Here is a 26,063-nt window from a genome sequence, read left to right as displayed (position 1 = left end):
CCTGCTGAGAGCCAGATGACAGATCTCGTATCCTTCTGGAATTAACTGGCAGCTGCTAAATGCTAATTTCCCCGTCTGGTAGCAGTAAACAAACGCACAAACATTTGCTGGTGTTGACCCTGTGTGGAGCAGCTATTCAGTGATGAGAAATTAAAACACTTCTAATTGTTGGAAGGATTCCTTATAATTAATACTAATAATAATAATGCTTCCCCATGCCTTTTATTGAATACCTTGGACAGTCTTATGCAGGGGCGGGCAATTATTTTGGGCAGAGGGCCACTTACTGGGTTTTGGCAAGCCATCGAGGGCTACATGACAGGCAGCCCAGGGCAGATTAATATTAATTTTCTAAATGTTTTAGGGGCCCCGCAGGCTGGATAGAATGGCCTGGCAGGACGCACCTGGCCCCCTGGGTTGCATTTTGCCCACCCCTGGTCTTATGGCTTGGGAGGGAAGAGGGGCATGAAGTATGAATATAAAAACGTAAGATGTGCCATATTGGGTCAGCTCATCAATAGTCCATCTACCCCAGTAGCCTGCTTCTGACTGTGGCAGAAGCAGATGCTTTAGAGGGAGAGCATTGAGCTGGGTCTGTCTAGATAGGCCTATCTCCTATTCAGAGAGTCCATCTAGAGGGGTCTATCCCCTCCCTGGCATCCCACCGTCATTGGTTGAGAGATACCAGAGAACACATCTCCAACTTAGGCTGTTTAATAGCTATTTATAGATCTGCCAACCATGAATTTGTTTAGTCCCTGTTTGAACCTGGCAATACTATCTGCCTTTACAACTTCCTGGGGTAATGATTTCCGCAAGTTAACTATGTGATGTGCATGTATTTTTGTTTTGTTCCAAGGTACTTTTACCCATTAATTTTAAACCTGCCTCTTCCTAACTTCAGTGAGTGCCCCCTGGTTCTAGTGCTCTGGGAGCTGGTGAACAACAGTTCCCTATTGTCTTTGTCCAAGCACTTCATGATTCTGTAGGCCTCTAGCATGCACCCCCACAACTTCTCCTTTCCACCCTGAAAAGTCCTAGTCCTTTTAGTTTCATCTGGTATAACAGCTTCCCCACATCCCTTCTCTGTACCTTTTTATAATTCTACCACATCCTTTTTGAGGTGCAGAGACCAGAACTGCACATACTATTCAAGGTATGGGTGCACCATGGGTTTGTATAGTGGCATGTTGTTGTCCATTTTATTTTCAATTCCCTTCTTACATTTTATTGACTTTGTTGGTCACACTGCACATTGAGCTGAAGTTTTCTTGAAAACTATCTGTAACTACTACCATCTACTCAAAGACATCAGGAAAAACTTCTTCGCTGTCCGAGCCCCCAAAGCCTGGAATAGACAGGAGTAGGGCGAGCACCTACTCTGCACACTTTTAAAGAAACATTTGGATGCCTATCTTGCTGGGATCCTTTGACCCCAGCTGACTTCCTGCCCTTTTGGGAAGTCCCTCAATGATCTTATGAGGTCCCTTCCAGCCCTAATGTCTATACTTCTTTCTTAAGTCATAACAACTAATTGGGACCCTAGCATTGTGTACTAGGTTGGGGAGCGGGGGGGGGGGGGGGGGGGGAGAGAGGAGTGAGTGAAAAAGTGATCCATATCAACCAAAGCTTCTAGGAGGCACAATAAATAAATTTTTACCTCAATATGATCTTGCTATTGACTTCAACAGTAAGCATTACATCCAAACTATTAAAATACCCAGGAATTAGCAGCTACTTTGCCAGCAAACTGCCATGTTGTATATTTGGAGTGTCCTAGCTTCACATTCTTTTATCTTGTTTTCCCTGGATGAATGACTATGACATATTGCTTCTGCTATCATCTTTAGCTGCAGAAACATGAGAGAAGTTCATGGAGAGAAAGTAGATCTAAGGCTCATGAATGTTGCTGAATTTGGGGAAAGTTGCAACTTTTAGCTCTTAACCCCTTTGTCTACAGGATGGATTTGGCAATGGGGCTAGCTTCTATATTGCGGTGTGAGTGATTTAGAGGAGTTGATTCTAGAGCTAAGAGGATAGTACCGTCCTCATGACCAAGAAGTTCTCTGCTGGGGTAGCTTATTATAACATTGCTTCCCAGCTGCCTTTTGGGCCATCTGTTATAGATACAGACTGCTCCTGCTATGAGTTCTCCAAGGTAGAAAAGAAGCTGAATGTCTTCCTTGGAGAACTCATAACCACAGCAGAGTCTCCCAATGCCTGAAGAAGGGTGTTTGTGCCCCAAAGCTTGCAAAGACATTTTTTCCAGCTATCTAGTTGGTCTAATAAAAGATATCGCATCTACCCAAAGAGCTTTGCCTGCCCAGTATACAGCATGCCCACTAGCCACAAGCAGCTGAAGTGGAAGTGAGAAAGGAGTCCCATTCCTGAAATAACCTTCTGGTCCTATAGAGAAGTGAAAGTTCTCAGTATACTGAAGCCGGCAATCATTGCTAAAGATAGTAAAACCTTCTGGCCATTTGCCGATGACACCAAGATGTGGGGAGAGGTAGGCATGCTCAAAGGGAGAGAGAGGCTTCAATTAGATTTAGACAGACTACAGAAGTAGGCGGATGGCAATAGGATGGGCTTCAATGTAGATAAATGCACCTTGGGAGAAGGAATCCACAGCATACATACAAGCTGGGGAGCTCCCCCCTTGTGAGCACAGAGGCGGAAAGGGATCTTGAACTGCACCTTGTCGTGCATCCAAAGATGCATCTCAAGCCGGTCCAGAGAGGTGATACTCCCCCTCTACGCGACATTGGTCCGGCCTCAACTGGAGTACTGCGTCCAGTTCTGGGCACCACACTTTAAGAAGGATGTGGCCTGCCTTGAGAGGGTTCAGAGGAGGGCCACCCTCTTGGTTGGAGGGCAACAGGGCAGGCCCTATGAGGAGAGGCTGAGGGACCTGAACCTGTTCAGCCTCAGGAAACGGAGGCTGAGGGGGGATTTGGTGGCTGCCTACAAACTCATTAGGGGAGATCAACAGCAAATAGGAAAGACCCTATTCCCCCCAGCAGCACCTGGGGTGACGAGGAACAATGGCCAGAAGCTGCTGGAGAATAGGTTCAGGTCAGAGATTAGGAGGCACTATTTCACTGTTAGGGTGGCTACGATCTGGAACCAACTTCCTAGGGAAGTGGTCCTCACTCCTACCTTGGGTAAATTCAAAAAGAAGTTGGATGAACACCTGTCTGGGGTCATGTGATCCCAGCGTTTGCTCCGGCCAGTGGCAGAGGGTCAGACTAGATGATCTATTTAGGTCCCTTCTGACCCCTGACTTTCATAATTTCATAGTACTATGCTACAATCAGATTGGGCCCTAAATGCAAAAGATGTCAGTGCATAAGTGTCATAGGATTTTAGATGCATGCATCTATACATATGTATGTATGTATGTATATATAATATTTAATTTTACAGAACCTAGGCAGAGTCGGTTGGAGTCCAATGAGCAGCTTAAAATCTAGCACAGGAGACCTGCTAAAGCAATCGGCAAATATAATTATAACATCTTGGTTCAGTAGGCTTTGTACCATGGAAGAATTTGGCAGTAAAGCATGATCTAATTCAACAAGCAACATTGGAGGAAGAAACCTTTCTTGTTAATTAACTGATATGGAATAACTGTTATTTAGACTGTACGTAATATTCATTAATTGACTTGGGTTTCATAAGACAGTACTTGCAAGAGATGACCTGCATTAAAAAAAACTTAACCATGAAAAGCTGCATGTATCTGGCTGCCCCTCATTCAATACATTGTCTATAGGGAGTGTACATCGGTGTGAACTCTGTAATGAGTCTCACTTGGGATGTCAGGGAAAAGCATATTAAGTATTGGGACGTCAATGATATCATGTAAACCTTTACAATTAAACTTTTGGGAAATGTACTGGGTGAACAAATTCTTCCCTCCACCCCAGTCTGTAAAATATTTAAAAAAAGAAAATAATCTTTACTATTACATTTTTTTTCTTTTACCTGAAACAAAGTGATTAGACTGGGTGACCTGGAAAGTGGCTTGTCTGTAGATATTAGCCTTGAATAATGCAATCTCTGGAAATGAAGAAGGTGGACAGTCTACAAGTGCAAAGACGTCTTCTCTCCCTTGGTAGGTATTGGAGAATGAGATATGCCAGTGGTGCGCCACCCATCTGTCCCTATGGGCCAGATGAGTGGCACTGAGTCAATCCAGGGGCTGAATCCTAAGTGGGTAAGTTCAGGTCCATGGGGGTGACCCCCTGCTCCCAAATCTGGCTGTGTACTGGGCCAATCCTGCACATTCAAATTTGACAGGAGAGGAATGGCAATTAACATTGCCACCTCTCCCCTGCCACCACATTTCTGAACCCATCAGGAGCCCTGCAGTGTGGATGCCATGGCTCCACCGGCCAGAGATGGAGCACCCGGGCATGTGCTGACTTCAGAAACACGCACCATAGGAAGCAGTCTGCAAATTAAGCCCCCAAGAATTGGGAGTGGGAAGGGGAGAGGGAGGTGAAGGAAGCTGCAGGTGATGGATATATGCAGTGATCTTGGGTCATGAGTACTATCCTGTATATAAGAAGAGAGGAACTGAAGGCAATTAAATGGCTGCACTGACTGACATGGTGGGTCTCTCTTCTTCAAAGTTAAGGGGCCCAGTTTTCTCCCCACTTTGTACATGTGCCGTAGCTGAGTGTATGAAAATAACCCCACTGTTCATAAACTCATTGGTTGCTTATAACTCTTTATTCAACCCGAGTGAGGACAGGCAATAGTGCCTGCACTTTCCTAAGTGCTTGTCTTTCCAAATCTGTGCAACTGAAATGGAGTAGACGGTATGTGAGAAGTTCACGGATCTAGGGGATGATGGAGCGAGACAGCAATGGTGGCTCTAGGGTTCTGGCTGGCATCTGTAAAAATTGCAAGCTACGTGTTTTTTTGGGGGGGTTTTTTGTTTTTTTGTTTTTTGTCTTTTGGGCATGTAAACAGTTGCTTTGGAGGTAAGGTAGGGAAGGGCTGTCCTTTCAACTAGCCATGATGAGTGGTGGAAAGGAATTCAGTGTATATTTGGCTTGCTTTCTGACAATGGGAAAGACCCTAGGAAGCAAAGATTCTCTGCTAATATACCCTAGGTAGGGAGAGTGGGGTTTTTTGTTTTTTCTTTTTTTTTGTTGGTTTTTTTTTTTTAAGTATTGCATCTGTACTCCCGAGCTCTGGAGTCCTAAGAGAGCTGTCCCCCACTCAGAGATGTCAGGGGAGAAAATACCCCTTTTACCTCCCTCTAATTGCTCTTTCATTCAGAAGCGTAAGGGCCTTTCAGCATCTCTACCTCCTTTACCGACTCGATTAGCAGCATCTATTATGACATGGTGGCCGCCAACGTGAACCACAGTGCACAGAACTGCCTGAGCCAATTGCTTCCTTGGCCAGCTTCTTGCCTAGGTGCTAATAGGCTCCTCAGTCTCCAGTGAGTTTTAAATGACAAGTGGTTACCATGATGATGTCTACATCATGCAGGTTTTTTTTTTATTTTTTTTAATGCCTTTATACAAAACCCTCACGTAGAGAAATACATCAGTAGATTTGGAAGACTTTGAAAGTAAGGCAAGGTGCTAATTGTTAATGGACTGTCTTAACAAGTACAGCGTGTTTTTGCTGAGGCTTACGCACTGGTCCCTGGAAATGATGCATATATTAACAGGCCCACTGGAGTATTTCCTGTTTACTGGGCAACATGTGTCTGTTTGGAAAAATGTTCCCCACTCAGCAAAGCGTTGGGAGGCAATTTTTGTAGTAGCTGACGTGTACTTCAAATTACCCCAAAGAGTCTTGCATTTTGTTTATTAACTTGACAGCGTAACACTAGGGAGAAGACTGCTGTTCATTAATGCTGTGTCAGCTATTAATCAAAGTCTCATTAGCTCTTAGCATATCAACCTGTTAAATGTGTAATGAATACAATATGCTGGCACACCTAGAAATAGATTCGCCACTTCCCTCAGCATATTTCCAATACACTCTTGAGTTTTCTAGCAGCCTAAGTGTGTTCAGAACTGGTCTTGGGTTTTTAAGGACTTGGATCCTGCCATTTCTTATATGTACCCTCATATGCAGGGATCCTGATTTTTTTTTTTTCCCCCCGATTTTTTAAAAAAATGCCCAATTTTTGGTTTTAAAAAAGTAACTCCACATCCACATTTTTTCATGATTTAAAATGAAACACCACTAATACATAGATACATATATAGTGGTGTTTCATTTTAATCATGGAAAAATGTGGATGTGGGGTTATTTTTGTTTTTAAACCAAAAATTGAGGATTTTTTTTAAATCGGAGAAAACCAGGATCCCTGCTCATATGATATCACTGTTTCTTTTATCATCAATGTCTTTTTCTGTGACTTCCTGTAACAAAAATCAGCATGAACTCCTGTGTGTTAAAATTACCTACAACAGCAGCACGTCTCCCTGACTGTTAAATTATAGCCTATGTGGGAACATATCCAGAAGGCCTATGTTTCTTTTGGACTTCTGAGCTACGCGGTGCTATGCAGTGAGGTTCCTCTGAAAAAAATTCCACCAACTGCTTCCAATGCCAATGCCCTTATTCAGTCTTTTTTGATTTGTTTGGAGTTCCCTCTGACTTCAGCAGTGAAAAATAGAACTTGAAGAATTTTTTTTTTTGCCCTTGGAAGATGGAAATGGTTTGCTGATAGTCTAAGTGTGAACATCCTGTGGTTTTTGCCACATACCACAGCAAATCACTTTAAACCTGGACCAGTAAGCACCTCATTACATAAGGCCAGGTGCCAGAAAGGAGTGGTTCTAACCGGTGGGTTTCAGGGTCCTCTGAGTGAACCACAAGACTGGAAGGGTCTGTGGTGAGGTGGGCTTCACTCAGGCTAGTCGTCGCTGGCCTCCCCCCTGCCTCTGGGCATGGTGCCCACCTGCCTTGCCTGCCATGCCTTGTTGGAATAAATAAGTTGTTAAATAAGGTGGGAGGCTGCCCATTTTCTTTGCACCCTGATATCAGGGGAGTGTCTGCAGCTCTGTACCACCCCTACACCATGGCCCAAGCCTTACAGGTGGCATCCAGATGTTATCAGTCACACCAGCCCCACACTAGGCTCCAGAATCTTCCTGGCAGGACCTTCCTTTGATCTCTCCACTCAAGTGGCCTATGCTGCCTTCATTCGGGCTGCCAAGCTCCTTGTAGCTGGCTCCCCTCTTGGGCATGGTCCCCACTCGGGACCTTCGGCCACACACAGGCCCTGGCCTCTCCTCCAAGGCCAGGTGGGGTCCCAGGCCCACAACTCTGGGTGCCCCTCACGGTGGGCACATGGCCCTTTTGACCTTCTTGGTCCTGGCGCCACCATGGACCAGTCAAGGGGGCACTCTACCTCTGGCCTCACTAGCCTCACACTCTCTCCAGGTCCCCCTTCCTGGATGTGGGGAGATGGGGTGACTCGCACCATGACTGGTATTCCAGGGTCTCACAGGAGACTCTCACTCCCTCCCTGGAGCAGTAGGTCATGGTGCTACCCTGAGATCTTACACAACATCCCTCTACTCAGGATCTTGGGGCTTCCCTGCTCAGGTGGGCTCAGGTGGCCATAGCAGTGCCTACTACTACCGTGCCTACTACTGGCTTGGGGGCTGGGTTAGATGACCTCCTGAGGTCCCTTCCAACCCTAAACATTTATGATACTGCAATAAAGAACTTAAGTGGAAGTGAGGCACCTAAGACAAACATTGCAATCCAAAATATCCCAGCTCAGCTGCTACCTGCACCAGAGACCTCTTACATTTACCAGACACCCCCTTGTCTGGCTTGACAGTTTCTCAGGAACCTCAAGGTTTGGCTTCTACCTGTGCTCAGCACCTCTTTCCAACTGAAACCTGAGCAGGATCCCAGAATTAGGCATTTTTCTGCCTAAGTCCCCGCCGAGCAGCCCAATCCAGTTGTCCTATTCGGAGCACACTTTACAAGTACTGACAGGACGGAGTGTCACGTGAAGTGGTGCTGTGGGTGCTTGTTTTTAAAATGTGGGGGCAACAGGAGGAGGAGAGGGTGGAGATGACACCGGAGAGGCTGCCTTTTATGCAATAACCTAGTGTGTCTATACGTGTGTTCAATCATGTTCTAATTGGAACGTGTCAGAGCAGATGCAATTCATTGACTCAATTAATTAATTAACTGAGTCTGCTGGAGTATTCTAATTAGAACATTCTAGCGTGCTGCAGCATCATGTGTATTCAGCACCCTGCATTTCAAAATGGCTGGAGGGGCACTTGATTGCTCATTTGAAAAGTTTTAGTTAAAGTGCCCCTGCAGCCATTTTGAAACGCAGGGTGCTGAATACATGTGACAATGTGGCTTTTTAATTGGAGTGGCTGCCTGGGAGCAACTCTACTTAAAAGCCCCTCTCCCCACCCCAGAGCATGTGTATAGACACCCCTAGTGGTTAGAGCACATGGGAAGTGAGCAACCTGACTTCAAATCTGTCCTTAGCCTGAGAGGGTTCAAAACTGTAGCTCCCAACTTCCCTAAGAGTGCCCATATCATCCCAGAGGCTCTACTGGTTAGGGGCACTATTCATCTCTTTGGCAGAGGACAGGGGGAGGAGGAAGATTTTTTTTCGGATAGAGAATAAGCACAAAGAGGTGTGTTTCTCTGTAGCTTAGTGGTTATGGCATCAACGAGAAGGGTTCTGGTTTTGGTCCCTGAGCTCTTTCAGTAGATTACATGAAACACTCAGTGCCCCTCTCCATGTGCAGGTAAAAGGACAATGGGATCTGATGCATGATCCACACAATTGTGCCTCCTGCCATGTAACACTTGCATGGCAGGAAGCATAATTGTGGCATTTGGCAATAGATCCCAGAAAGCCTTCTTGCTGTTGCAGGGGAAGCCCAGGATCATGATCCTGGGCTTCACCTGCTTCAGCTCCCACAGCTGCCAACCCCAGAGCTGATGGGGCTCAGCAGGGCTCAGTGGGGTCACTGTTCCCAGTGGGGCTCATAGCAGGGCCAGCAGGGAGAAGACTGCCCCCCGCACCGAGGCTTGTGAGGTGGGGAGCTTGCAAAGGCAGCAGCTTGGCCAAGGCTGCTGCCACTCATGGCTCGCAGTAATGTCAGTATGCTCCCCACTGCAAGCCGTATAGTGGGCCAGTAGGGGGTGCTCCTGTACTGAGCCACTACACCTCACTGCACCTGACCACCTTCCAGGCTCCAAGTGCCTTCCTAGGGGCACCTCATGTCTGGCTGACCCCCTTTCTGGATCACACCCACTAGCCTGGGGGTAATGTCGCAACCACCTAGAGTCTGGACTGATCCTCTGGGAAACACAAGCCTAATAGCCCTTGAGGGTACTTGACCCACTTCAAGGATTTGTGGTGCTTCCTTCAGTCTGAAGCACAAATAGTGGTCTCCCTTAGTCAGCCGAACCAAGGGGACCCCAAGGCATAATCTAGCTCCTCTCCCAATAAGTCTCCCATGCTCGGTACAAAGGAGAACTTTACTGATTACAAGGAGTAGGTTTGAAATAGGGTACAGGGTAGAGCCATATCAGAGAAATCCCTTAGAGCAAAGTGGCATGGTAGCCTTTGGTCACGCATCTGAGGTACTGCAAGCTATATATCTAGTTAGGTCTCAGGTAGCTTACTCACAAGTATCATCCAGAGGCAGGTGGAGATTCCCTCTGGAGGAAGGCAGTTAATTGACCATGAGTTTCAAGAGAGAGTGGGTTTCAGATGGTCCAGCTCCACTTTGTGAGTTTTCATCATGGCTACTGCTCCTCCTCTTGGGCAGTCCTTGACTTATATATCTCATTTAAGTCACCTCATTTACCTGATCCAATGAAGCCCAGCAACTGTTGGTTGCCAGCCAACCAATTTGAAATGCATCACTGGTTGCTGGGAAGACTGGCAGGGGCTCTAGCACCCCCCCCCTGCAGTGCTTAGAACAATAGGGAGCTTAAGCCCCCACCCAGGTATGTGATGCCAGTTACCTAGGCAGAGGAAGCAGGTTTCCCTTCTCCCTCAGGAATGTATCCAGCTCAGGTAAAACTCGGGGTCAGAGGTGTCTGCCCTCTGCAATGACCATGGTAACCAAATTGCCAGATAGCAGAGTTTTGGGGAGAGACCGAGATGGCATTCTGCCACAAGGCCCACATCTGGCAACACTGCCAACACTGCGAGCTCGCTACTGATAGCAGGTGGTACACCCCTGTGGGTGGGAGCCCCTCAGTTGATGATGATGATGATGTGATTAGAACAAGGTACAAAGTTATAGCACTTTTTTTTGTGGAATAACTTTGTAGCTTATTGCTTGTTTCATCACGCCGTTACTTGGTTGAATGTGTAGCTGGGTCACAATTTAAGGCATGATTTCCTGGTTAATCATGCCTGAAGTGTAACATGTAGAGGGGGCCTCACTGGCAAAAATGCTTAAACAATCTGTTCCAGAGCACCGGGTTATTAAACAATCGGGTGATGGCAGTGTTGTGGCACTTACTATAAGGAGAGGATTCTGGCATCGCCCTGTAGACCTAGAGCATGATTGTTTCCTATTGAATAACTTGGTCATCCCTCTGCTGTTTGTCCTGGGCACCTTTTCTAAGGCACAGATTTCCTAGGGTGATTTATTTTTATTGTACCAACTGTGTAGCTGGGATAAAGTTAGACAAGCTTTTGAATGCAAGGGATTCTTTGTCAGCATGAAAGAGGCCTTTATGTTTGGAAGTTTATCTAACTTTATCCCAACTACTATATATATTTATAGGAAGGAGAATGTACTTGATACAAAGGAAGAAATTTTAGGCAGACAAAATGGAACTGCCGGAGCTGATGTTTGGCAAGGACATGCGTTAAGACCATTATGCTTTAAAAAATAACCTTGGTTAACTTTGGGTAACGTATGCAATTATTCAGAACCTAGGTTTTGGATCTCATTTGAAAAACACAATTGCAGGAAAGAACCTGACTTTGAGACTCTGTACTGCAGAAGTACAGCTTGTGAAGGAATATAAACACTGCAATGCATCTTGAATTCCTGTCTTGTTCTTTTGCATAGATGTTGTCAAAAAGACATGGCCATTCATTTCACTGGGAATTTTGCCAGAATAAAATCCTGAAGGATTTGTCCCATAGAGCAGGTCCAGAGGCAGATGACAAATAATACAGGTCTCGGAAGGCAAGCTGTCCAAAGAGAGGTTGAAGGAAATATGCATGTTCAACTTGAGGAAAAGGCGCTTAAGAGGAGATGTGATGGCAGTCTTGAAATACCTGTAAGGCTGCCATAAAGAAGAGGGAAAGGTATCTTTTGTTTTCTTGCTGCAGAGTGCAGGATGTGGACCTGCACTCTGCAGGCTTGAAGGTGCAGCAAAGTAGGTTTAGATTAGCTATCAGGAAAAAATTTCTTCACTGTTAAAATAGGGAGGTGGTGAAATTAGATGCCTAGGGAAGTTGTGGAACCACCATTTTTGGAAATGTCTGAGAAGACGTTGGACAAGCAGTGGACAGGGATGATCTAGGCAAAGCTATGCCTATGCTCTATGCTGGGTATTTCCCATGCTTCTGGCCTCTACTGGTTGCCATGTGCGGTTGGGAAGGATTTTTCCCCCCCTCCTGTTGCTACACATGTCGGGAGATGGTGGGGAGTCACCTTCCCTGGAAGCACTGGATGTTGGCTGCAGCCTGGAGAATTTGACTCGAGTGTGCCGCTGCTGCTGCTGTGACTTAAACCAGGAGGTCACTGGTTGTAGGGTCTTGCCCCTCTGCTGAGGCTCAGACTGATCCCCACATTTGGGGTCAGGAAGGAATTTTACCCCATGGTCAGATTGGTACAGACTGTGTTTGGAGGGGGGAACCCTCTTCCTTGGATCTCTCAAGCATATTTTTAACACCCCTCAGAGCAACAAAACGTTGGTTACCACTCTTCGCCTGCCTTACCTGTGGCAGGTTAGGGTGTTATGCCTTGCAGCTGTGTCAAGGCTGACTGTGTAGTTTTACTAATTAGTTAGATAAGGGATTTGTATCAGATGTTTTGGATAGGGATGATCTTGCCTCTGGTGGGGGCGGGGGTGGATTAGAGGATCTTCTGTACTTTTCTATGACTATAGTAGACTGATTAGCACGTAGATGGCACGTACTGACCATGCTCTATTTTATATCCCCATTCTGGGGCTGGCCCTAGGCCACTTTTGTTAGTTTAAAGCAACCCAGAGGCTGCTCTGAATTGTTTTATTTTTGTCTTGTTGAAAGAAGCTGCCAAAGTCCAGCTGTATCTTTCTTTCTTTTTGTTTTTCTTTTCTTTTTTTCTCTCTCTCCAGTTGAATTTCTGCTGTGCCTCTAACCAGTTAGGTGAAGCAGCTTTCCACCTGCTTTGCACTAAGGGAAGGGTGTAAAACAGGTAGAGCAGGGCCCAGGAATCAATCCACAGAATTCAGGCATTGGGATTAGTTTTCAATATAGCCACTACCGGCAAGTGCAAAAATATAGCTGTCAGTTTAGGTCAATTAACAACCTCCCCATCCCTTAAACAAGAGATTGTAACAGCTGTAATAAGTTTCAATCAGACTAAATAATAGGAAAAACCTGCTTTTGAGCATGATGCCTTTTCAATGGAGTACTCAGCCTCTGTTTAAATGCAAATTTTGATTCATCACCTGGGATGACTGAGCTCCAGGAAAAAAACAACAGAGACAACTGAATCTATCCAATTCATTAAAATGTACCTTCCTTTTAATGAAAAGCACCATTCTCTCGGGAGTGCCGTATATCTGAGTTCACTGTCCGTGAAGAATGATTTGCCACGAGTATCTGACTTTTTTAGCTCCACACAGGAAAAATGTGAGTCAAATGCAAGAGACCCCTTTAAAAATCTGCACATTTCCTACATATTCAGAAATGCATTTGTTCTTCGCAGTAATTATCCCAGAGTTTGACTACTACTTCATCATTATTCTTCTTGGTACAAAAAACCTGATTATAGGGTGCCCTGTCAGTAGTGAAGTTTAAATTTAGAGATGATAAAGAAATCTGATATCATGCCTAAAACTCATGATCTAGAAACTGAAAACTTTCCCCCCCACTTAATCTAGAAAAGTTGGGAGTTAAAATTGGAAAGTTCAAAGAAACTGATTTTTAAGCAGTAAAAAATGGAATGTTTTCAGTCCCAATATTGAAAATGTCATCTTTTCTAAGGGAAAGTTAAGTGGTAGTTTTTTACAAAATTTGATTTGGTCAAAACCTTGATATTCTCTCATTAAGTCCATAGAAAATTTTTGATGAGTCTTACCGTGCCCTAAAGATAGATTGGGTCTTTACAGCAGGAGTGCACAAGGCACTGCCCTGTAGTAACTGGTCACTTAGCAAATTAATGGATTTATTATATGAGGCCAAATAATGGCCTTTATTACAAGTATGGGCAAGGAGCACGGGCCTCCTTGCTTTCCTATCACTCATTCTTCCTAATGGAGGTAACAGTAGGAGAGGCAATGCAGTCTACATGTAATTATTATTCTTGGGTGAAGGGATCAAGGGCTAAGGCTTTGCCAACTTGAGTTTAAGATATGGGTTAACTTTACAATTAAGGTAAGTCCCACTTGCACACGGTTTCCCTTAACTGGAGTGTGGTAGGAATTTAAGCTGGCCTTTAAATCCTACCACCAGGGCTAGGGACAGACATTACACACAAACCAGTTTAAGTGGTCAGAAACTGGTTTAAACCTGTAACAGAACAGAAGTTCAGTGCGCATAAACCAGTTTGAAAATGGCTGAAACTGGTTTGAGATAAACCTGGTTGAATGGAGTATCAAGACTTAACTGATTTGGCTCAAACTGGCTTATGCAATGTCTGTCCCAGGCCCTTTGCTGGTTTCAGTTAAACCAGACTCCCCCAGCATCCTGGCATGCTCTCTGGGCTGGACAGGGCTCTCTGTGCCACAGCAGGGCTGGCCCGGCCCCTCCCCTCTGACCCCTGGCTGAAGCTCCAGCAGAGGGTGCAGGCATCTGCCTGACTTCCCCCTAGCATACCACATGCTGGCCGTGGTTCGTACTGCGGAAGACTGGTTCCTTCCTTGGAAAAGCTGTTTAAGAAGAGCTTGAACTAATGCTTTGTTTTCTGATGGGGTGATAAACACTGTTAACAATTCCCTGCTGTGCTGCTCAGGAGTGGGGGAACCCCTCCCTAATCAGAGCACTGGCTGGGGCCTGGCCACACCCCGCTTAGCTCAGCACTGTGAAGGGGAAGGGAGGGCTGCTCTAGCACCCCCCAGCTTCTAGCCTGAGCCAGTGCAAACATATACCTGCATTTCTGGGATGTCTCTCCAGTTACAAACTAGTTTAGCCTAGCCAGGTTAGACTAACCTGCAAAGATTGAATTAATTCAGGCGCAGGCTTTTTGAATGTCTGCCTGTAGCCTAGAGGGATAACAGACATTTATGCACTGCTTAAATTCAGGAAGAAAACAAAGATGTCAGTCAGGCAAGATGGCCAACTGAAACCTAAGTTAGGAGGAGCCTGAAGCATGGACTCCAAAATAAGCTGTAGTGGAGCAGAGAGAAAGAGAGATCAGGAAAAGAATTTCAAGAATAAGTGTAAAAAAGGAAAACTACTTCAACTGCAGCTTTTTAGATGCAAGGAGAAGTAAGAAGTGACAATTAGATCAGCTAGGGAGTAGAAGAGAACAAGTGGATTAAGGATGTTCATTTATTGTCATCCATATAGAAAGAACTCCCCTTCTATTTTCTCCTGGCCCCAAATACTCTTTTAAAAGTTCTTCGTCCTTTTCTTTTCAATGATGGGAAAAGCTGGGACCTGTCTTCTGTTTGTGCTACTTGGGCTCCAAAACATAATCTTAAACCTCACCACATTTACACTTCCACTCAGTACATTTTCCCCTTCACCTATCACCATGACAACTTGAATAAACTAGGCATCCAAAATGTATAACTGGCTTGCAAATTCTTGTCTGAATTGTGTCTACCAAGGGGAAAAAAGCAGCTTTCTAATGCCAAGCTCTGAAATAACCAAAAGGGGTGGAATAAAATAAAGACATTGACATTAGTGTTCCTGGATGCATCTGTTCAGCATCCAGTCACTATAAGTAATTACCTGTCTGAAGCTGTACAAGCACTTCAGGTTGGCTAGAGACAGCTATTGATCATGTATTTAGAAATCAGATGTTTTTGGGTTGTGTGGAAATAATATAAAAACTTTTATAAATTATTATTGTTTCCTTCAACTTGCTGTGGCCATGAATAAGTATCACTCATTTCATGCAATTTCCATCTGAAAGATTTTTGTATTGGGAATTTATTTCACATTTGTGGCCTGCTAGACTGAAAATTGGTTTTTTAACCATGCTGCCTAACCAAGTACTTTAGATTGTTCCATTACATTTTGCAGACTATTTTTTTCCTGTTCTCCCTATTATTTGTAGTAGTGGTACATCTACTGAAGTATCATTTTATTTTAGAAAAGCAAGGATTTTAATGTTCTCTTTCAGGGGCTTGTTCTAATTATTCAGGTTGTAGCATTTTTGTCTTTTACATAAGGGTCTTGTTGCACGTTAATTTTTAGGAAGCTTCTGGAGCTCTTAACTCTTGGGTTGATCATGCAGAAACACCTGAAACTAGTTTTAATCACACTTTAGGTACTTTAAAGTTTATGCCACTCCAGACACATTTATTTTTGTTCCGTGTTACCTATCTCGTGTTCCATTAATGTGTGGCCGCTCCCCATATATGAGCCTCCCAAGTTGCAGTCCTCCAGCATCCCAGGATGCAGTGTTCCCCTCCCCTCCTGTTCTGTGTGGACAGACTTTCTGCCCCCTGAACTCTACTGCCCAGGGAGTGGGTCTGGCACCAGGACAACTCCTCCCATCCTGAGGGTGGTGAATTTTTCCCACCTGCAAGGGTGCAACCCCATGCAAATAGCCTGTAGAGCACATACCAGCTAGCCAGGTCTCAAGGCATGGATGGGTCCAGCAGTAGGGTTTATGGGGAGTGCAGGGGGAAACAAAGTAGGGGGTTGGATCAAGTCACTATGAGCTGGGGATTTCTTCCTGGGGCAGGGGTAGTAGCTCCCCCAAAAGCACCTTCCCTCACCACTCCCATGTCCTAGCCACCCTGAGAAGTACTACCAGCATCCCCCATACTCCAATCCCAATTTATTAAGACATAAGATCTTGTTAGTTGTTGACTTCCTCTTTTTATTTTAAATTATTTCCTTTTGTACTCCTTATTTTATCCTTTAGTGGCTGATTTCCTTTATTTCACTCCCCCACCGCTCCCATTTCCTTTTTACCTCTCATTTCATTACTTACCCCATTCCATTAACTCTCTGTCTCTCTAGCTTCATGTTTCTGCTCCCCACTTCTCCAACCAATCTTTCACACCCCCACCTGGAGCAGGGGCAGAAGCCTGTCCGGGCTCACCAGCCCTCTCATGGCAAGTCACAGCTGTAGCTCCTAGTCCGGCCCCTGCTCACCAGCCCTCTAGTGGCAAGTCACAACTGTGCAGTTGGGGGAAAGTCAGAGAAGGTTTTTAGCCTTAAGGTGTGTCTGCTCCACAGTCAAGCTAGCACTAAGACCGATCAACGTTTGAGCAGCTCAACTACAATGTGGAGGTCTTCAAGAGGAGGTTAGATAGTCAGCTGGCTGGGGTCATCTGACCTCAGTCCTCTTTCCTGCCAGGGGCAGAGGGTCGGACACAATGATCCATTGTGGTCCCTTCCGACTCTACAATCTATGAATCTATATATAAGGAGTAAAATAAAGGATTAGCTACGATTTCAATAATTTTTATTAATGTCTTCATGATTGAAATATAGGGAACATGCACAATACTGCGGTATAACAGTTCTGTCATCGGGCATTTGGTATAGTTGCATTGTTCAGGATGGAGAAGGCCTGACTGAGTTTATCTCAAATGAGTTCCAATAATATCTTGTTACCACATCATTGTGTATTTATATTTTTATATGAAACATGTTTTGCAGAAACTAGGATTGTAGTGAGTTGGATTCTCCTCCCCTATGGCTATTAGATCACTTAATCTGACATCCCTGCTAAAGGAAACTCATTTTGCATAACTGCATGTTCCAGTGCTTTAGCCAGTTTGGTTTCATGGCACCAAATACATGGGGATTCCATGCTAACTGGAATCTAAGGGCACGTTCATCGAGACTAGTTAAGAACACAGATAATACCCAGAACTGAATTTCATGTCCTTGATTGAAAGCAAAATCGGGGAAGTCTTTGTGTTAATTGGACTAAAAGGACTGAAAAGTGATGTCGTCTTCTCCTCCTCCCTCCCCTTTTTGTGGATTGAATAGCTCATTTCATTTGCAGATATTTTGTTTCCAAACATGCTTCCACCCCAAGGCTTTGCATTGCCCCATCTCATTACACTTTAAAAGTCCGGATTACTCTGAAGAGCTGGCATCTGAGTATTCTCCAGCAATTTATGCTAATTGGACCCCCTCCATGGTATTCAGATATTCATGAATGTATCAAGAGAGAGTTTATACTGAATTAAGATCTATTGGACTGGGTGTTTCAAGGCTTCTGTCTAGAAAGGAGCCATTATTAAAATATATTACTGAATTAAACATAAGGGTCATAAGCTTCTTGACAGTTTAAAGATTATAAAACAAAAGTAAGTAGTTGAGGAGAATCGAAGGTTTAAAGAACTATGTGGGGCAGGGGTCAGAGTTCCCATTGTGCCCCATAACTGATGAGCGCTATGGAAAAGGAGCAAAAAGAAGTCCTAAATCAGTTGGTTTTGTCGTGTAAAGCAGTCTTGGGGCTGCCCTGGGGGCCCTGGCCCTGGAAGCTTTACTCAGGATAATAGTTGGAGTATGGCAGACATTTCCCCCCTTCTTTTATCCCTAGCCTCCATTATTATTGGTCATCAGTATAGCGTGGTCGGGAGTCCCGTTATGCCAAGTAGTTTACAAATACATAATAATGGATAATCTCCATTTTGAGGGAATTACAATGTAAATTGCAAGAGAGGATCAAGGCCAGGGGAAAGGTGATCTTATCCCCATTTTACAGATGAGAAACACTGTCAGAAATGTAAGGTCTCTTAAGCTTTTTAACCCCTGGTGAAATGACTAGGACCTAGGCACCCCAGTACCTTTTAACAATCTGGCTCTATGCGATTCGGGTAGGGTTACACAAGGAGTCTTTGGAAAAGCTCAGAATTAGCCCTAGATATTTTCTGATGTTTTAGTCAGAACCACAAGATTGTCCCATCTCATTGTGGAAGTTGTAATGAGATCTTTTTGAGGATGGCCATTTTGGCTGTGATTTTTATTTATTTCCAAGCTGGTTCAGTAGCTCTAAAGAACTCAGAGAGGTTTATGCATACATATTTAAACTTCTGTTTCTTAATGCACCTGTTTACAACCCATAATACTGCCAAAGACGTTATAGTTTGCTGGAAAATAGCTCCACTCTCCTATTTTCTCCCTCCAGCTCCCAACTAAAGCAAAAATAATGCCTTCTGTAGACCTACTGTAATCGATGTTTGTCTTCAGTGATGCTTCTGCAGTTTCTGTTGTACTGGGAAAACAATCTTCTTTGTGGTACAGGCAGGCTTATTAATTTTGCTGCAAAATGGACTGGAATTATTACTTATAATAAACTCCAGTGGGGAACATGAATGGCATTACTTTTCCAGGTAAAAAAATTACATGTGGCTTTTCCTGTTTTGTTTGTTGGTTAAATTTTGTGCTTTTGCAAAAAATCTTGTTGGTCTAATAAAAGAGATCATCTCTACTATAAGCCCTGATTGCTTTCTCCTCTAGACCAATACGGCTACAACCTGGATACCTGCCTCTTACATTTACTTAAACCACAATTATTATTCCTGGGGGCAGATTGACAGGACTGACACGTTAACATATTTGTATCGTTTTCCTGGCAGTTGTAGGAAGCCTGTACTATTTTTCTTGATGCATTAATGTGGTTATGAATGGAAAACACAGCCATGAAGCCCGTCTTGGATTCAGGTACCCGATGCAAGAGCCTGTTAGAGTGCACTTCAGACTTAGAAGGCTAACCTCCTCTCTCTGAAAGTTTTGGAAAGTGTCCTACTTAGTGACAGGTGACACTAAAATGAAGTAGCAGGTATGACCAAACATTTGTGGGATTATCTGTACTGCAGACAACCTTCTCTCTTAGTAAAGCAGCCGTTCTACTTGGTGAACCGATCATAAAACAGTCCCTGATACCTAGCCCTTTTTGCCTTTGCCTTTCGGCAATAACGCCTCCATAGAGAAATGGAGACCATTTGGGCTATACTTGCCTCTTAAGGGACGCTTTCCACGTTGAAAGAGGCTAGAGAATCCTTTTACAACTAGCAGCAGCCAGTGAAATGGGTGTGTTTTGTTCACTTGAAAGACTGGTGCCACTGTCGTTCTTTCCACTGAACTACATGGCAGCATGGATGGCACGCCTTCCAAGGAATTCGAGAAGCGTTTAGGATCTTGGTGCTGACCCACGAGAGCTCCAGTCTTGGCTGAAACCATAATCTTCTGTATTCCAAGTTCCCAGGGTTGTGAGAAACTATGAAGAGTGAGCCAGTGGGAGTAGAGACAGCAGGAAAGACTAAGTGGTCTCACCTCCACACCTTAAGGAGGGTGAGGAGAAGCATTTAAAAATGGTGGTCAAGAAGTGAATTGATTTGTGGATGCAGAACTGGTGCAGCCTGCTTAACGGTGGGTCGGATCAATCGGCTATCCTGATACAGACCAGGCAGAAGAGTCCTCCGTTTTCCTTGGAGAAAGGATACAATATTTGGTTATGTCTTAGCAAAGGTTGATGCATTTGCAATCTCCATGCTGTTCCATGTTCAGGTTTGTTTGTTTGTTGGCCTGGCTTATTCCATTGCCACTGCTACAGACATAATACTGAGTAGTTAAGGGGCTATTTAACTGCTACAGATAAAATACTGAGTAGTTAAGGGGCTACTCCACAGTTAGGGTGTGCAGATTGTGGAATAGGCTTCCTCCAGAGGTGGGGCAATCGCCTACCCTGGAAATCTTCAAGAGGAGACTTATGATCACCTTGCTGGGAGTCACCTGACTCCCATTTGTCTTTCTTGCCAGGTTCAGGGGGCTGGACCCGATCTACCGAGGTCCCTTCCAGCCTCACAAATCTATGAACCTATGTAAATTGGGTGTCAAGTCTTCCGTTAGGGCTTGAACTTCCACCAGCTCAGCATGTCTCCTTCCTCAGTCAGTCAGTCCTTCACAGCTGGTGCCCCTACTATTCTCCAATCCAAAATTTTCCAAGCTCACCAGTTTTTCAACACTTCCCAAAGCTCAGCAGTCCTATCAGTCCTGAACAGGGCATTTAAAGTCCTCCTCTGCAATTCTCTAGGCTAGAGTCTTTGCAGACTCTCTCTCTCTCTGCTCTCTACCCCCAGTCATTCCTGATTCTTTTCAGCTGAGTCTCCTTCTTTTTTGGGGCCCTGCCAGTCTCTTATCTCAGACTTTCCCAGCAGCTCCTTCTCCCCTAAAGTTCTCTCCATAGGGTCTCTTGATGGGAACCATAGAAAATCATCTCTATCTGATCTCTCTGGAGGATGAGTCTGATGCGTCAGATTAAGGTACTACCTTCTGACCCTCTATATTCTTATTTCTGTTCGTTAGGAGGTAACTCCTTTGAAGGCCTGCCTTTGGAAGCCAGTAAACAGATATGAATATGCATGCAGGCACAAATCTAACTGGATCTTCGTTGCAATTTGGGAACTCCTCTTTCCCAGGATTCAAAGGGAATCAGTAGGTGCCTTGATGGAGGTATCACCCTGACTAACTATTGAGCAGGTCCCCCAGGACGTCAGCTCAGCATGACCCGCTTAGGAGCCTAAGATCCCTTCATGCAGCCAATGAAAATACTTTGAAGAAGCTTAGGAGGCATTCATTGTTATTTGTTAAGTCCCTTAGGCAGAGTGAAGAGCCTTAGGTGCCTCAAAGGACAATTCAGAAAGCCCAGTGATGCTGAGAAGTAACCAAAAGGCAAAGGGCATCTCCAAGCTCTTCCCTAAACCCCTTGTTTCCCAGAAGCTTAGATGCTTGATTCAAAGTATTTTTAGGCACTCTACTTCTCAAGAGGATGCCCAAACTACCAAGCTATAGAGTAGGGTAGGTGAGAGCACTCCCAACTTTCATGCCAAAGCTGGGGCAGGAGTGAGTCATGGGCAGAATGAAAGAAAGTAAGAGGGAGTCTACAGCTGTAACCCAGTGGTTGGGGCACTCTCTTGAAATGGGAGTGGAGCAGCCAAGGGTTATGTCAAATATATATTCTGATTTATTTTGTAGTGTTTGCAGAAGATGTTTCTCATTTATGAATGGGAGATGAAGTGGCTGGGGCTGTTACAAATGGGAGGGAAAAATGCATGCTATAACGAACCAAGATGCGGGTCCATTTAGGGAACAAGTTGAGAACTTTTGTCTCCTACCTGAGAAGATTGTCCTATTCTCACATACAGAAATAAATGCACACTTGTAGCTGACTTCCAGAAAGTGCATTTCTTCTTGAGACTCAGCAGGGAGATATGTTTCTTGGCCTTCTTCATATTGGCTTGTGGGTGTTTTTCACTCTGAAGAGGCCTTCCAGCTGACTAGCAAGTCATCTGAATATTCAACATGAATCTAGTCTAATGACTCCCACAGCTGTTGTGAACCTGACTTGGAAAACAATGTCATGCAAATATACTCTTGCTGAAGAAAAATGTTTCTGATGGCTTGTACTTGGACACAGATGCTCTTTCAGTCAACTAGCACTAAAGCTTGTTTCTCCATAGTCTGCAAAGAATTACTATATGCTCATGGAACCGAGAGTTAAAAAAAAAAAAGTCAACTTTGGAAATGGATGGCATGGCTTTTCCTGGGCAGGATTGTAGCCATTACTCAAAGTCTGAGCATACCTTTGGGTGATATCCGAAACTCCTAGTGGCATTCAGATTTTCTTTGGCTCTTTCAGGCCTTCGTATGTGTATTGTAATGAAAGCTGAGTGGCAGCACAAAAGCATCTTTGGCCCATAACCAAAGAAATTAAACTAAACTAAAACTCTGATTAGCAGCACTCAGGAGACCTTCTGGAGAGGGTGAAAGAAAGGCACATCTCTGTGGTGTGATGGACCAACCTGCCCTGGTCTTAACCAAAAGGTTCAGATTTGAGCCCATGCTGAGAGACGTGGATATTTTTGCCTTCGGAAGGTGATGCTGCAATTCCATGGAGACCGGCGCCATGCAAGGATTAAAATAGCAAGAGCACCCTTTTTCAGTTGCAATTTCAAGGAGGTGCTCTATGATGCCTTGATAGGCCTATTTCCTCTTTTTTTTACTCCTATAACAACACAGGGAACTCATGTAGCTAATCTAAGCAGAACAGTTTCATTCAGAGATGGATTGAGATGCACGTGCTTCTCTCTATATCTCTGAACTAGCTTCACCTCAGTTCAAGGACCTCTTTGTGGTTCTTCCCTTCTGCTCAGCCTGGCAAATAGGGAGCGAGTTATTTTCCTTTGGGGCAAACCGAACATCCCAGATGTGGCTCGGAAAGAGATCTGCATCTTCCCCACCACTATAAAGTCAGAATAGGGTTAGGTTTTTAGGTTCTTCTAGTCAAATCTCCCATTTTTATCCTTATCTTAAACTTGCAAACTCCTTGACAGAGAAAATGTGACTTTTTTGTTCATCAGGAACTGCATTCTTTAATTCATAGGTGACGAGATGTTGCCTGCCCATTAAATGGATTGCAGTCATGGAAAAGCCAGACTAGAAAATTCACTGACCTTTTTATCAGAGCTATTTGTAAATGCCAATGGAAGACCTACTGAGGTAACATACTGTACATATAAATGAAAATATAATTAGAGAAAATAGCTAGTACCAGGAAAGGAAAAAAACCGCATCATCTCCTCAGCCCTGTACATTTTGTTGTTATAGATACTTATTTCTGCACTCACTGTATTTTCTGAAATGGGTCCCTCTGGATCTGGTTTGCTTTTTTGCTCCCATCCATTCTTTTTTATTTATTTTTTTTTTCTTGCTACGGCACTTATTTATTTTTTTTACAAGGCAGTCTCTCATCACTGCAATTTCCCTTCCGTCCAGAACGAGACTTCTGCATTGTATTCACTAAAAGCTCGGCTTGCTTAGCTTTCACGGCAGGTCTGTCTGATTATGAGCTACCATACAAGATAAATCAGTTTTAAAAAATAAAGAGGGAGGGTGGTTTTTAGGGCGGGAGTAGCACGATAGGACTGCTGCAGGATCTCAGAACTTTTTGGAAATAACCTGCAGTTCTGGTTTATGACAACAGATGATGCCAGCACATTTTTTTTTTTTTTATTTATTTAGTCAATATAAGCCTCAGAAATGCGGCTGCTTGAGTCGCAGTCCAGCTTTGTAAAGTGCTGATTTGGATGTTCAGTTCAGCAAAACTTTTTTGGATGCTTTTCTTCACCTGTTCTGGGGCACTAAATTAGAAGATGTTAAAAATCAGAAACTGCAATGAACTCCAGTTTGAGGGCACCCAGGCCTTCAAACCAGGCATCTCCAAAAATAGAGGTACCCCAAACCCTTATGACTTTTGAAAACTGATTCCTTGAGTTTGGGGTTTTTTCTGTTTTGGGGGGGGAGGCGGGGGGGTTTGGTGTTTTTTTTTTCTGAAGCAGAGAGGCAGTGTACCCAGCAAATTAGGGCCCTAGGATAAGTAAATGGGTGTACAATGTTTCTCATTAGTAGTATTACTAGTCACTTTTAGTGCATTACTGGTAATTATGAGGAGTTTCATCTCTCTGTATACACTGGACTACGTTTTTAGTCTGCTGGTAATGGTAACAAACCCCTGCTAAAACTAAGTTAAGTATCTACTGTGGATCAAAGCAACATGGGTGTCATTTAGGAGGGAGACAGAAGGCCCTCATTCACCTTCTGAGCAGGATTTGAAACGAGCCAGCTGGAAGGAGTTCATGGCAAGCTGGTTGCAATTGCAGCTCTAGACCTGCTGCGTGTAGCATGCATCACTACTTACTACTGCCATCACTGCTTGAGGTCTTTTAGGAGCTCCCAAGACTTATCTGAAGGTGGCTTTTTTTATTTTCATGCTTTAATCCAGTGGTTGTCAACCTGTGGTCTGTGGACCCCTGGGGGCTCTCAGATTGTGTCTAAGGGGTCCACGAAAGAGGACTAGGATCAATCAAAAGTATGTGAATGCCCACACTTACAGTTCAAAGGGGTCCGCACTGCACCTCCATTCAGAATTTTCTTTTAGGCATCTGCAAATGAACAAAAAGTTTGAAAACTACTGCTTAGTTGGTGCAAAATGAATCTTTTGGCTACACAGTGATATGTCGGCAGAGGGTCCCACAATGGAATCATTTGCCTATCTTTCATTTTTCTTCTGGTGTTCAACTTTTATTTAAAAAAATTAAAGAATGGTAAAACAATAGCTTATTTTGGAGGCATTTCTAATTGGGTGGGCTGGGCATACATTTCTTTTTTTCTCCAGGGTTTGGATTAAACAAGATCCCCTTCTCCCCCATCCCTAGTACTTTTAAACAGCCTGTTATGTTTACTGGTGTGAGATTTAATGCATATTCACAAATGCTCAATTCAGCAGCATATTTCTGCCATAATATCACACTCAGAAGAAATATTGAATTCTGGAAAGACAGACCCCTCTCCTGGATTCATTCCCACTTGGCACGAATATTGGCATAATGAGGGCACCTGTAATTACCAGCAGATCCAGCGCTCTACATTTTCTTGCAAACAACGTATTCTCCAGAGGTTGTCGCTTCCCTCCCCCACAGTCTCCCTGTTTTTTCTCTGCACCTTCACTGGGAAGAGGCAAGGCACTGTGCTTTTTTGCACAAATGTATAGGAGGATGTTTATTGCTTTATTTCTTATTCTCACCTCTTCAGTCACTCACCTTTTAAAACTGAATGGTTCACAAGTGACCTCTACTAAGGGATGATGCTTAAGAGAAATGACATGGGAGGAATAGGTGACTTGAATTTGATGGAGGAAGAATGGTTCCTACTCAAATCAATAATAGCATTGGCAATTCATGCTGCCTCAGTAAAGTGGTTACTTCCAGCTTGACTTCTGTTAAGTCATGACCTGTCAGGAGTGCTCGGGAGTGAGCCATGCACATTAGCCTGAGGTGTGACCACCTGCCACCAGGGATAATCTTGTCCTGCTTTGCACAATGGACCCAACACAGTTTGCAAAAATGCAGCAGGGCAGAAAAGTATCTGCCTCTTGACCACGTGATGTCTTGGGCAGTGCTGCAAAGACCATTGTTACACCATGAGCAAACTGTATCCCTGTCTCTAATGCCTGGCCAGTGGAGTCCTGGAGTCAGCAGGTGATGGAGGTGAAAGAAGAAGGTAAGACGGTAACACCCATCAGTATTTGGTGCCTGGCTCTAGCACACATCTCTTGCTGATTTCCCCCCTTTTTTTTTTTTCACATGGACTGGAAAACCAAATGAAACCATCTTGTGCAGGGTGGAGTGTGCATGCACGCACCCTCAATTTGGCAAATATCCCCAATACCCTTGGCCTTTCACTGGCTTAATAGACTTTCTGGAGGAAAGGTCAGGGATCAGGTCTCCTCCAACAGCACCTTATTTTCTTCAGTGCCTCAACAACCTCTTTCAGGCTTCAAATGCAGGATGGAAACTATAGCAATTACTCTGTCAGAAATGGCTGGGGAAGTCAAACATCTGTGCATTTAGGCACTTTGGGGCAAACTTAAACCCCATTCAGCAAAGGACCTAAGCATGCTTAGCAAATTGGCAGATGACACCAAGTTGCAGATGCTACAGCGAGTAGGGCTAGGATCCAGATTGACCTAAATAGGTGGAAGCAATGGTCTGCAATCAACCAGATGAGATTTAACAAGAATGAGGTGAAGTCCTGCGCTTGGACAGAATAATCACTTGTACAACAGACTGGGGAACGACTGTCTACGCTGCAGGAGTGCAGAAGACCTGGGGGTTATGATGGACCAAAAATGTGCTCTTATTGCAAACACCCCCCC

Source organism: Alligator sinensis, unplaced genomic scaffold (genome assembly GCF_000455745.1).
Source record: "Alligator sinensis unplaced genomic scaffold, ASM45574v1 scaffold559_2, whole genome shotgun sequence".
Classification (NCBI taxonomy): domain Eukaryota; kingdom Metazoa; phylum Chordata; order Crocodylia; family Alligatoridae; genus Alligator; species Alligator sinensis.
This window is presented reverse-complemented; position numbering follows the sequence as displayed.